Source organism: Schistocerca serialis, chromosome 6 (assembly GCF_023864345.2).
Source record: "Schistocerca serialis cubense isolate TAMUIC-IGC-003099 chromosome 6, iqSchSeri2.2, whole genome shotgun sequence".
Lineage (NCBI taxonomy): Eukaryota > Metazoa > Arthropoda > Insecta > Orthoptera > Acrididae > Schistocerca > Schistocerca serialis.
The window spans coordinates 662,643,165-662,656,035 of NC_064643.1; positions in this window are offsets into that span (position 1 = coordinate 662,643,165).

The window sequence follows — 12,871 nt, forward strand, 5'->3', positions numbered from 1 at the left end:
GCGCGTATATACGAACAGATCTCAAAGCGAAAGTCTTATGTACGTCAAATCCTGCTGAAGAAAAAGAGGCTGAATTCATGTTCATTGAAATAAATATACAAAGTCGGAAATTCTTGACTGGCGTCGTGTACAAGCCGCCAAAAATAAACTCAATGAGTTCCTTCCAGTCGGAATTACATTCACTCCAGTGTCAATACGAACATGTCATCGTAATGGGTGACTTGAACATAGACCTGCTAAGAGACACTCCCTCCGCAATAAACCTAAGAAGACTGTTTAGTTGCAATAGCATGAACATTCTTCCATTACAACCTACACACCATACGGCGCACAGTCATACTCTTATAGACGTAATCGCAACGAAACAGACTGACAAAGTAAGAGATGTTGGTCAAACATCGGCCCCTGGCCTCTCAGCACATGATGTAATATTCCTGGCCTACTCTGTGCAGCCCCCAAGGATCAAATCGCGTTACATAACTTGTAGGAACATGAAACGTATTGACCTTCACGCTCTAACAGCCGATTGCTCAGAAATCTCATGGCATCAAATAATCAGAGAACCTACAATCGACGGCAAAATTAATGAACTTGGTGATAAACTCACTGCCCTCTATGACAAACATGCACCTGTGCGCACAATCCGTGTAAGAAAATCTCCTGCTCCATGGCTGACAGCTGAATTACGTGAAATGATGACTAATAGGGATGCTGCCCACAGGCGTTTCAAGGCAGATCCGAAACCCGAGCGTTTCGAAGAATACAGAAAGCTACGGAACAGAGTGAAACAATGCATTCGCAATGCTAAAATCAGGTACGCTCGCTCCCTTGTATGCAGCGATCTGACGCCCACGACTCTATGGAAGAATCTCCGCAGCTTGGGGGTCGGAAAGGCAAAATCGGAAACTACTTTTCATGTGTCAGCTAACGAATTAAATGAATTCTTCTCTGCACCTCTGAATACCAGCACGGCTGATAATTACCGTCCACAAGAATCCCCAAACAGCATAACTAACAACGATAGCTTCCATCTAAAACATGTAACAACAAATACGGCAAGAAAAGCAATAATGAGAATCTCTTCTGATGCAATAGGAACGACAGTATCGGTATAACCATGATTAAGAATGTTGCCGATATCTTAGCACCTGTCTTAACTGACATATTTAATTTTTCCCTCGTGAACGGAATATACCCCACTGCATGGAAAAGAAGCATAATTCGACCCATCCCTAAGATCGAAAACCCGCAACAACCTAGTGATTACCGACCAATTAGCATACTGCCTGCTGTTTCCAAAGCACTCGAATGTACTGTTCATGACCAAATCACTGAACACTTGCATGAATTCAGCCTATATGACAAATTTCAATCCGGTTTCCGTAAACGTCACAGCACAAACACTGCTCTAATTAAAGTAACTGATGACCTGAAATGTGCCATCGACAATCTAAAGGCAACGATATTGACGCTACTGGACTTCAGCAAAGCTTTTGACACTGTTAATTTTGACATATTGCTCAGACAAACGCAACAGCTAAATTTCTCTGATAGTGCAATGAGATGGTTTGAAAGCTACTTAAAAGACAGACAGCAATGTGTTGTCTGCGTAAATGAAAAATCTTCCTGGAAACATGTTTCCTCGGGAGTGCCACAAGGATCAGTCTTAGGACCACTTTTGTTTTCTTTCTATGTCAACGATATTTCGTCGGTTCTGTCCTCCTGTAAATATCATTTCTATGCCGACGACCTCCAGCTCTACCTAAGCGTCAGACCTGAAGAAGTAAACACTGCAATCACTCAGATGAATTATGATCTGTCTCCAGTAGTGACATGGGCGAAAAGCCTGGGGCTTAAACTAAGTGCAAAAAAGTCGCAAGTAATCTTAATAGCTCATCAGAAATTAGTAAGTACAGATTTCCGCGAATGGCTACCTCCTATTCTGCTCGACGGTACTCCAATACCATATCAGAAAACAGTGAAGAACTTTGGTGTAACTTTGGATGAGCATCTCAACTGGGCAGAGAATACAGTCGCAGTGTGCCGAAAGACGTCTGCTTGTCTCTATGCTCTCAAAAAGTTTCGGAAAATATTTCCACAGGTCTTGAAACGCCAGCTCGTGTAAGCACTCGTTCTACCGAACCTCCACTATTGTGATGTGATTCAACAAGGCACGAGTAGTGAAAACAAAAGACGGCTAGAGCTAACCATGAATGCCTGTGTGCGTTACACCTGCAACATTCGCAGATATGATCATGTTAGTGCTTCATACTCCGAGCTAGGGTGGCTGCGGCCGGACAAATTGCGTGACTACCACACTCTATGTCTACTTCACAGACTCCTCGTCGCGCAAGCACCCCAGTACCTTGCTTCAGAGATTAAAAACCTGTCATGCCATCATTATCGAAACACGAGGTCATTCTTATTTGCTATCCTAACTGTGCCCACTCACAAAACAAAAACTTTTGCAAACTCCTTCTCAGTTGCCGCTGTCTGCCTCTGGAACAAACTGCCCCTTACCTTGCGCAAAATTCAATCTCCTGCTGCTTTTAAGAAGAAGTTGAAGCATTTCCTACTATCATCCTCATAAAGTTCTCCACAAAATTAATGTACCAGGCCAATCCTCTCATCTGTCAAATAGCAAAGCTAGCGTCTCCTATCTTGCTGCTGGGATGCCTTCCTCTTCATCTATCTCTATTAGCCAGGCAATCTCCTTTTCCTTTATATTTCCTTAATTATGTTTCATCATGTCTATTCTTCTCCTCCCTTCACAATGAGTCTCCCTCATACTCCCTGCTGCCAGCACTCCTATCTGAAATTTGTCTCTTCAATAACGTCTAATTATAACAGTACTTACGATCTACGAATATAAACTCTGTATGTATGTATTTTTCCAGGTGTACCTTTCTAATTGTTTATTTCACTTTTTGTACTAGATGTAGTTTAACATGCCTACTAAAACGTATGAATGTAAAATAAGTAGAATGCCTAGTTAGATGTAAGAGAGGGCCTGATGGCCCTAATCTTGCCAGGTTAAATAAATAAATAAATAAACGTGTACACTTCTCCCAATTCTAAATACTAAGTTATTGTACTACCGTATGCCTTTGATAATAATACTACCGAAGTGAATTTTCATGCAATTTCTTCCTTGTAAACTCCTCCTTTATTTTTCGATGTCTGGCGGTGTTGCCTGTTGACGCTGAAGTGGCCAGCAAGTGCCTCTACTCACTGAGGTGTTGGTGATTTGCCTGAAATTTTATGATTGCGTAGACGCAACTTTACATAGTACAAGGATACCTCCCGTCTCCTCTGTCAGGATCTCTGCTGCTGCAATGAAACAAAAGGAGGAGGACGAGGAGGAAAATTGTGTTTAACGTCCCGTCGACAACGAGATCATTAGAGACGGAGCACAATCTCGGATTAGGGAAGGATGGGGAAAGAAATCGGTCGTGCCCTTTCAAAGGAACCATCCCGGCATTTGCCTGAAGTGATCTAGGGAAATCACGGAAAACCTAAATCACGATGGCCGGACGCCGGATTGAACCGTCGTCCTCCCGAATGCGAGTCCAGTGTGATGAAACAAAAGCATACTGCATTATATGCAACTATATTTTTGTTCCTAATATGTCTCATCCATTGTCCATTATTTCGTTCCTGTTTCCAATATCCGAGTCTGGGTTTCTCAACTCTACTGTGTCTTGCAGTAGTCCGTGCTAATTTGCCACACACAATATTTCGCCGAAGGCGCTCACATGGCGATGGCAAAATTCCATCACGAGACGGGCTACGTCGCATAGCAGGCGATGGCTCATAACACACCGAGTATTAGCGTAAACACGTGCCCAAATCGTGGACCGCTAACACCATACGAAACACATCCGTAAATCGAGATGCACATGCTCTATGGCACGGTTTACCGTCTTGCCAACACGAAAAACATAAAGTTACGTACATCCGTCCTCTGGGCAGTGTACAAGAAATCGCGGAAGGTAAACAGCAACAATATAATTGGCCATGGTGATACTTGTGGAGGTTGTTCTACGAGAGTTCTACAACAGAGAACGATGCTCACTTGCGGAAATCGGACAACTATTGTGAGGTCCCAAGAAATAATAGCAGTACTCAGTTTTTTGGAGTACTCATTATTGCAAAGTGCCTGGTTTGATATGCCACAAAAAGCACCAACTGTTGATGAGATATAATTAGTAACGGAATTTTAATTCAATATGTCACCGGCCAGTGAATGTTGGCGTGAAGGTGTGACAAATACGCAACTCATTTGACCATGTTCAACAAGGACTCATGCTGAAAACGAATGAAGATGAGAAACAAAATAACTCCGAAATAGGAAAAATGGAAAATAATGCTAACGAAAACACTATCACATTAAATTACGTTGAACACTTCTTCCATGGAGACTATTTACATACTGCACCTTCTCTTACCGTTGCTGTTCTCTTGTTTCTTAGTTCTCTAAGAGGTTAATATCGTTCGTTCCGATAGTTTCTGCGGCATTGTTTTGAGCTGCGTCCGCAGCGACTTCTGTATAAGTTCTGTGCGTGACCCTTGCGATATTTACTAAGTTGGTCATTTCATTGACCTTGACCATTGTATATCCTGCTATTGCTTTGCTGTTGGTCCGTAGAGTCCTGTTGATCCTGGTTAGAGATCTGCTGCTCTCTCCAGTTTCCATTTCCTCGGTAGTAGTAGTTGTTGTTATGATTATAATATCCTCTTCGTCTTCTACTTTCCCATGATGGCTGGTTATTCCCATTGAAGCTTGTTTTCGACTCTATCGATGTTTTCCCCCATTTTGTCGACCTCTATTCCTCGCTGATGAATATTTCCCGTTACGTTAATTATTTTCCTTCATTCCTGCGAGTTGTGAATTTCATTCACTTACTCGAGTTGACGCAACGCACTCTTCAAAGCTTCGATTGAATCGCTTCATCTGGTGATGGGAACTTACTGGTAACGTAATTTAACATTGCTCTGCATTATAATTTCCTTCGGACTGTACGGTGATCCAAGAATCACTTCTTCTTCACCTGGGATTCGAAGAATTTCACAGGACTGCGGAATCCTGACGCTTTTAAGTCCTTTCCTAAAATTATCTCCTGTCTTATCCTCTAGTGTGTCTTGCGACCAATGTGTGCTAAGGAATGCAACCTTAAATTCTTGCTAGGAGCGACAACTCTCCGCAACTCCGCGCATATGTTCTGCAATGAACCCTCCTAGGGAACCACAGATAAACTGGACCTTGTACTTCAGTGGCCAACATTCTGGTAGCAGGTGATCGTAGTGTGCCATCCAGGTCTTTGGATGCAATAAGTTTCTTGCCTCCTTGTTGACTTGGAAATTCTGGATGGTGAAGAAAAAAATTTGTGGTCGAGAAGTTCAATGTATCCGCCGTACGAATTTTCCCTCTCGTCTGCAGCTCATGATTCCATGTACCCATGCCCAGGTGAGACTCTTGCACTTTTATGGTATCCCCTCGTGTTGTCAGATCCACGTAATAACGTTTCTGATATCCATAGACTTGTATAGCTGTTTTCCGGTTCGGTGTCTGATAAGCTGCGTGTTACCGACGGAGCATTTTCTATTGCACCTTTCGCCGAGGCAGGAGCATATTTCTGCTGCGTTCGCCCATGTGCAGGAGCTGTGTCCTCATATAGCGGTTCGGACAGCCGCAAAACATTTTCTTCACGTCTGTGATGCTCTCGATGCTGCTCTACCGGAAAAGAGTGTATTTGCAATTGTAGCAATTGCGCGAACCACCGATGTGCCTGCCAGATGTCCTTAGTCAACCCATTTTGTTGTTCGGCGACTCGGGTCTGCTGATCTTTAACTTCAGAGATTTCGGCCTGTTTGATTTCTGTCTGTTCGATTCGCCTTGCAGCCTCACTCATTGTATCCAGCGTTTATTGAACTATTTTTTTCCTTGTTTTTGGAGAGTGGCAAGTGCGTTTTTTGTCTAAGACACCTCAGTTCTTGCCTGTTTAATTTGTCCTTTGGCCACTAATGCATCTTTTCGTACTAATTGCGCTACCAATCGCGGTGTTTTGGCATCGCACATCCCCTGGTCCGCAACCTCAAGCGCCTTGGCTGTCCTTTCCTTGACTTTCTCTAGCACTTTTAGGATTCTTGCGATCTCTTTCTTGACTCCATCCATACCGTCGAGACCGTTCTTATGACTAATTTGTGTCTTACGTCCTCGTACTCCTCTCTCTTTTTCTCTGCCTCTTGCATGAATTAGCCGGCTGCTGTGACCGAGTGGTTCTAGGCGCTTCAGTGCGGACCTGCGATGCTGCTACGGTTGCAGATTCGAATCCTGCCTCGGACATGGATGTGTGTGTTGTCCTTAGGTTAGTTAGGTTTAAGTAGTTCTATGTCCAGGGGACTGATGACCTCAGATGTTAAGTTCCATATTGCTATGAGCCATTTGAACCATCTTGCATGAACTGCATTAGAGCCTCAAACTGAGGCCCACTGCTACCACCTCCAGGACTAGATGAACGAGATTCCTTCATTCTGTAACGTTTAATTCGTGATTCTGATCTGCCAGTTTCACTGACGGTGCGTCTCGTACCAGCAGCGCCTACATTTCGTTCTGTTGCATTCTCCCATTCACTTCTGTCACCTGACTGAGACGGGGCGTCATACTGTCCACATACTAAATTCGACATTTCTACCCGGTCTGCAACGGCATTTACCTGAGAATCCCGTGTAATATCTGCGTGGTCACCGCTAATAATCTGACGTGGATCAATGGTTAAGAAAACACAATTACTTCCGCTTCTCTCTAGCAAACATGCCTAGCTTCTTCTAAGCATGCACTCTAATCCTCTCAAAAACGGATTTAAACACATATCATTCTTATGCCATACAGATTCTACTTAAAATTACGCTCCTGTGAGCTACTGTTTCCTAGCTCCTGACAACAAATTCAAATAACAGCACACTTGTCTATGCTAACAAATTAATATATCAGCCTATTGTAACAAATCAGCACCACGCCATTCGCCATCAGAAACAAGCAATTGAGTGATACAGAAGTCACAACCACAACATGAGAAATACACACATACAATAATTAAGTAATAGTACTATGTCCAGGTGCCAGCAAAGCCAATCAACTTTACCCAATGCACCACATTAAATATGGAGAACAGAAACATCACTAAGCATCACTATCTACTATCAGATGGTCACAGAAGGTGCTATTAATTCAAAATTCTGTGCATTGTACGTCAAATAGAATGACTACACTAGGAAACACAATCTGACCGCGATCTGACGGTCACATAATCAATCCGAGATCCTGGCAGGGTCGCCACAATGAAAGGTAACGCTGGTGGGGACTATTTAAGTGATTAATTGTGTTGGCATACCTTTAGTGCTCAAACAACAATTATTTTTTTCTAAAAACAGACGTAAATTATGCTAAACAAGTTACTGATTGAATATCATAAACAACTAACTGGTGGTTTATGACTACACTGGAAAAGCGTCCTGGGTTAGCAAAGACGGTTTACATCTGGCCCTAAAGATGTGGATAACACAACCCGAACTGGTCTGACACTGAGCAGAGTATGACTGTTCAAATCTACAGACGTTTCTGTATATAGATGCAGCTGAGACCAAGTGGCAATTGAGATCTGTAGGCCCTGACAGTGCTGGAGTGGCAGCATGTTACCCTGTTTGCTTCATGTTGCCATGTAAACTGCAGCTGGCGAGATATGTGCAGCTGAGGTGAAACATGGAGGAAGCACCTGTGAATCGATTGTGGCCATGAAAGAAATGCAAATATCTCATTGTCTAGTGATCAATCAGATGGATCGCAATTTGCTCTCTACCAGAGCCCTCAAATCACACTAGACTTCAATGTGTGACACACCAATTCACTGGTCAGACCATGGACTCATTTGGCTCACAACAGAGCACACAAGCAAATGTGAAGATTGGTAAAGCAAAAACGAATAAGTATTACCTTGGCAAACGAGCAGTCCGAGACATTTAAAGTCACAATGTTGGTACATTAAGAACTTCACCGCAGGCTCCACAGTCCAAACAATTCGCAAGTGAAGTCAATCTCAGGACAGATTACAAGTACCAGCCACACATGCCATAGCCTCTATTAGTAGTGCTTCCAGAGCAAAGTCCTGCATCTAAATGCCTTGCACCTCTGTAGAAAAAAAATCCGTTTTCCTGCAAAGTGCATGAATGACACCGCATTCATCCCATCTTCAGCCAATCACAGGACTCTAGAGGTGTTACGTCTCCCCTCCCACATGACAGCACGAACTCATGTCGAACCAGTACAAGTGTTAAGCAATGTAAAGCTCTGAAAAAACTGAAACCACCAATTACTAGCTATTTTAAGTTTTTGCAGAGGGGGGAAGATGATTTTCTCCAAAGTTGAGTCGCTTCCCATTTTAACAAGTGAACAGAGGCAACCTTATAGATCTGTGTCTAAATCGCCTGTGCCTTGGAGCTTGTTAGTCCTAGTTATGAGGTGCAATAAATATTCTATCTCTAAACGTTTCTCAGACGCAGGATTTTTCTTTTACAATCGAGGTGGCCGGGGGAGTGACTCACTGGCCTATTTACACTATCGATGAAAATGAAAACTTGTGACTTTTTATTACACCTCCTCTGCGCACAATGCCCAGTTTAATACTCCACTGTGTAGACGTGTTCCTTCAGACTGTCGCTCTCAGTCCAGGCTTTGGCTGGCGCCACGGCAGGTATTGCGGCATTGCTCTGCTGAAGAGCTGTCTTGATCGGGGTCTGCATGTCTGCCCTCTACAGCTGTGGACCTATCCACCAAGATTCATTGAGGGATTGGCTCTCTGCCAATTGCTTGGAACTCCCTACATGCCATTTTTATGAGCTAAGATCGATAAAAATACGTATGCTTTTAACACCCTACCAGGCTACATCAACGTCTGCTCAGGCAGTAAATTTTCTAGGCCCTCTCTCAAGGTGTGTCTGGTTGTAACAGAATCTTTAATAATTTTCCATATACGAAAAATAGGTGAGAGAGCAACTTGTCCTCTCTCCAGTGCAGTGCCCCAAGCGAGTATTCTTTGAAGTCTTTTCTTATAATTAAGACTTTGTTTGATAGTCGTTGACTTCTTTTCATTAAGAATGCACTTTTTGTCACTACTAGTCTCCTTTTTATGGCTTCCTTGTTCGTCTGTCGTTGATAATCTTGCTACCTAGATAGCTGAATTCGTCATTCTTGTCAACTTAGTGATCCCAAATTCTGATGTCAAGTTTCGCGCTATTCTCATTTTTGCTGCTTCCCATCCCATTTGTCTCTCTTCAGTTTCCCCTCAATCAATAATATGTACCTGTCAGATTGATTATTCGATTCAATACATCCTCTAATACTTCTTCACTTTCTTTCAGGATAGGAATGTCATCAGTGAATCTCATCATTGATGTCCTTTCACTATAAACTTTAACGAAACACTTAAACCTGTCTTTTATTTCCGCTACTGTTTCTTCTCTATATTGATTGAACAATAGTGACGAAAAACTACATCACTGTATAATCCATTTCTAATCTGATCACTTAATTCTTCGTCTTCCAAATTTAAACTTCCCTCTCGGCTCTTGGACATATGATTCCCACATTTTGCATTAGCATACCCCGATGTCTTTCTGAACGTCGAAAATCTTGCGCCATTTTACAAAATCGGACGTTTTTTCACGGTTGTCAAATGCTATGAACGAGTCTTCTTTTTCCATCAGTCTTGCTTACATTATCAACCACAACGTCCACACTGTCTCTCTGGTGTCTTTACATTTCCTAACGCAAAACTGATCATCATATAACATATCCAAAATTTTATTTTTCCTTCTTCTGTATATTTTTCTTGTCATCAGTTACGATGTATGAGCTGATAATTGATTATGCAGTAATTCTTTTACTTGTCGAATCTTGCTATCTTCGGAATTGTGTTGGTAATTTTTCCAAAAGCCTGATGGTTTGTCATATAAATTCTACACAGTCGTTCTGCTGCAATTTCCCCAAATGGTTTTAGAAATTCCGATGGAATGTTATCGATCCCTTTTGTCTTATTTGATCTGAAACCTTCCAAAGTTCTTTTGAATTCAGATTTTAAAACTGGATCACCTATTTCTTCTATATCGACTCCTGTCACTTTTTCTATCACATGAGGCAAATTTTTCCCTCATAGAGTGGCCGAGCGGTTCTAGGCGCTACAGTCTGGAGCCGCGAGACCGCTACGGCCGCAGTTTCGAATCCTGCCTCGGGCATGGATGTGTGTGATGTCCTTAGGTTAGTTAGGTTTAAGTAGTTCTAAGTTCTAGGAGACTGATGACCTCAGAAGTTAAGTCCCATTGTGCTCAGAGCCATTTGAACCATTTGAAGAGTCCTTCAATTATTATTTACACACGCTCTCTCCTTTGCATATGACAGTGGAATTCCCACATCACTTTTAATGTCATCATCCTTGTTTTTAATTTCATCGAAGGGTGTTTTAACTTTTCTGTATGATGTGTCTGTCCTTCCCACAATTGTTTCACGTTCTTCATGTAGTCATTTCGCCGTAGCTTCCTTGCACTTCGTATTTATTTTGCTCCTAAGTGACTTGCATTACTGCACTCTCAAATTTCACTGCACATTTTAGTACTGCTTTCTTTCGGTGATCGACTGAAGTATTTTTTTTCTGTTATTTATTATTTCTTCGCACTTACATTCCTTGCACCTAAAGTTTTCTTTCCGACATTTGTGACTGCCGTTTTCCGAAATATCAATTCCTCTTCAACTGCAATGAACACTGAGCTATTAATTGTCGCTTTATCTGTAATCTCAGAGGACTACAAGCGTATTTGTTCATTCCTCAGTACTCCTGTATGTCACTTCCCTGCGCATTCATCTTCCTGACTAGTCTTTTAAACTTCAGCCTGCTCGTCATCTTTACTAAACTCTGGTCTGAATCTATATCTGTTATCGAGTACGTTTTACAATCCAGTATCTGATCTCAGAATCTCTGCCAGACTTTGATGTAATCTTACTGAGCTCTTCCCCTATCATTTCTTAGTATACCTCCTTTTCTTATGATTCTTGAACAGTGTATTCGCTATTAAATATTGAGAATTGTTAGAGGAGTGAATTAGTCTTACTGCTCTCTCTTCCTGCCGGCCGAAGTGGCCTCGCGGTTCTAGGCGCTGCAGTCTGGAACCGCGAGACCGCTACGGTCGCAGGTTCGAATCCTGCCTCGGGCATGGATGTGTGTGATGTCCTTAGGTTAGTTAGGTTTAACTATTGCTAAGTCCTAGTGGACTAATGACATCAGAAGTTTAGTCCCATAATGCTCAGAGCCATTTGAGCCAATCTCTTTCCTACTACTAAGCCCACGTCCTTCCGTAACAGTTCTTTCTACTCCTCACCTACAACTGCATCCATGTATGTACAGAGTTACCCGTTCACTATCCTCACATAAATCTTGTCTCTTTATTCTGTGTCAGCGAAGTCTCCATATACCTGACATATTGTTGTTGATGTTGGTTCACTGCCGATTTTGATGAGGAAAAACCTATCACTGATGTGTACACAGTAGCTCATTTTCTAGCATAGCTTCACATCCATAAAAAACCCTACTCCAGTTTTACTATATTCTGCTGCTGTTGATACCCCTTTCTCATATGACCAGAAATACTAGTTTCCCTTTCATTTCACTTTACTAACCCCCGTTACACCTTGAAGGAGCCCCTGGATTTCATTTTTCTTATTTTCTATCTTCCCTACCACAGTCAGACCTGAGACATTCCATGCCCCGACTCGTAGACCATTACCCTTTCTTTGGTCATTCAATCTTTTTCTATTAGGTAGCATCGCCGAAGTGGCCGTGCGGTTCCAGGCGCTGCAGTCTGGAACTGCGAGACCACTACGATCGCAGGTTCGAATCCTGCCTCGGGCATGGATGGGTGTGATGTTCTCAAGTTAGTTAGGTTTAACTAGTTCTAAATTCTAGGCGATTAATGACCTTAGAAGTTGAGTGGCATAGCAGTCAGAGCTATTTGAACCATTTCTGTCTGAATGTAAAGTTAGTCCTCAAACTTCTGCCAATGGACAGATCATCGTGACACTTTCTGATTCCAGCCCCAATGTCCTGTGGATACACATTATAAGTCGTTAATGCAGTTTTTTCCAATGTCTTCTGCATCCTGAGACCATTAACCATGGGTGAATCGCTTTCCTTTTTTGTGGTGATTTCCAGCCCAAGGGCAAGAGAGTGCGCTGAACCTCTGTCCGCTACTGACCCCTCTTTGACTAGTCATTTGGCTGAACGAAAGTGACTTTTTATGCCTGCAGGTAGCGAACCATGGGTTAGAGAAGCCATCTTGAAAAGATATGTAAGTAAAGAGGTCTACGGCTTTGTTTTCTAGCTTATTTACAGCTAACTTACGCTCAACTTTGCAGGTGCAGTGATGTTTATTTACATTTACATTCTTTATTTCCTCAAAGGAAACAAGAAGGACGAACTTGATTAGTAGGAAGTTATGATCCAGGTTTTTGTTTATTTTACTTGTCTATAAAGTGGCTCGGTTGTATGGTATTTACATTGTCGCATGACAGAACGTGCTATGAATCAACGACAAACCCATTCATTACTCAGCGCTATTCAGAGACGTACAGTACAATACGATGGAGCAGCACCGGTCGGGTTTCGCAGATCCAAGAAACATGCACCTAGTGTGTGGGGTAGTACGTTGCAACGCTCTAGCTGCTGAAAGACTGTACAGGGAACGATTTGCTAACGGACATGCACGCACGACAAGTGTTTCATTCTCTCGATCGACTAATGCAGGCCGGCCAGAGTGGCCGAGCGGT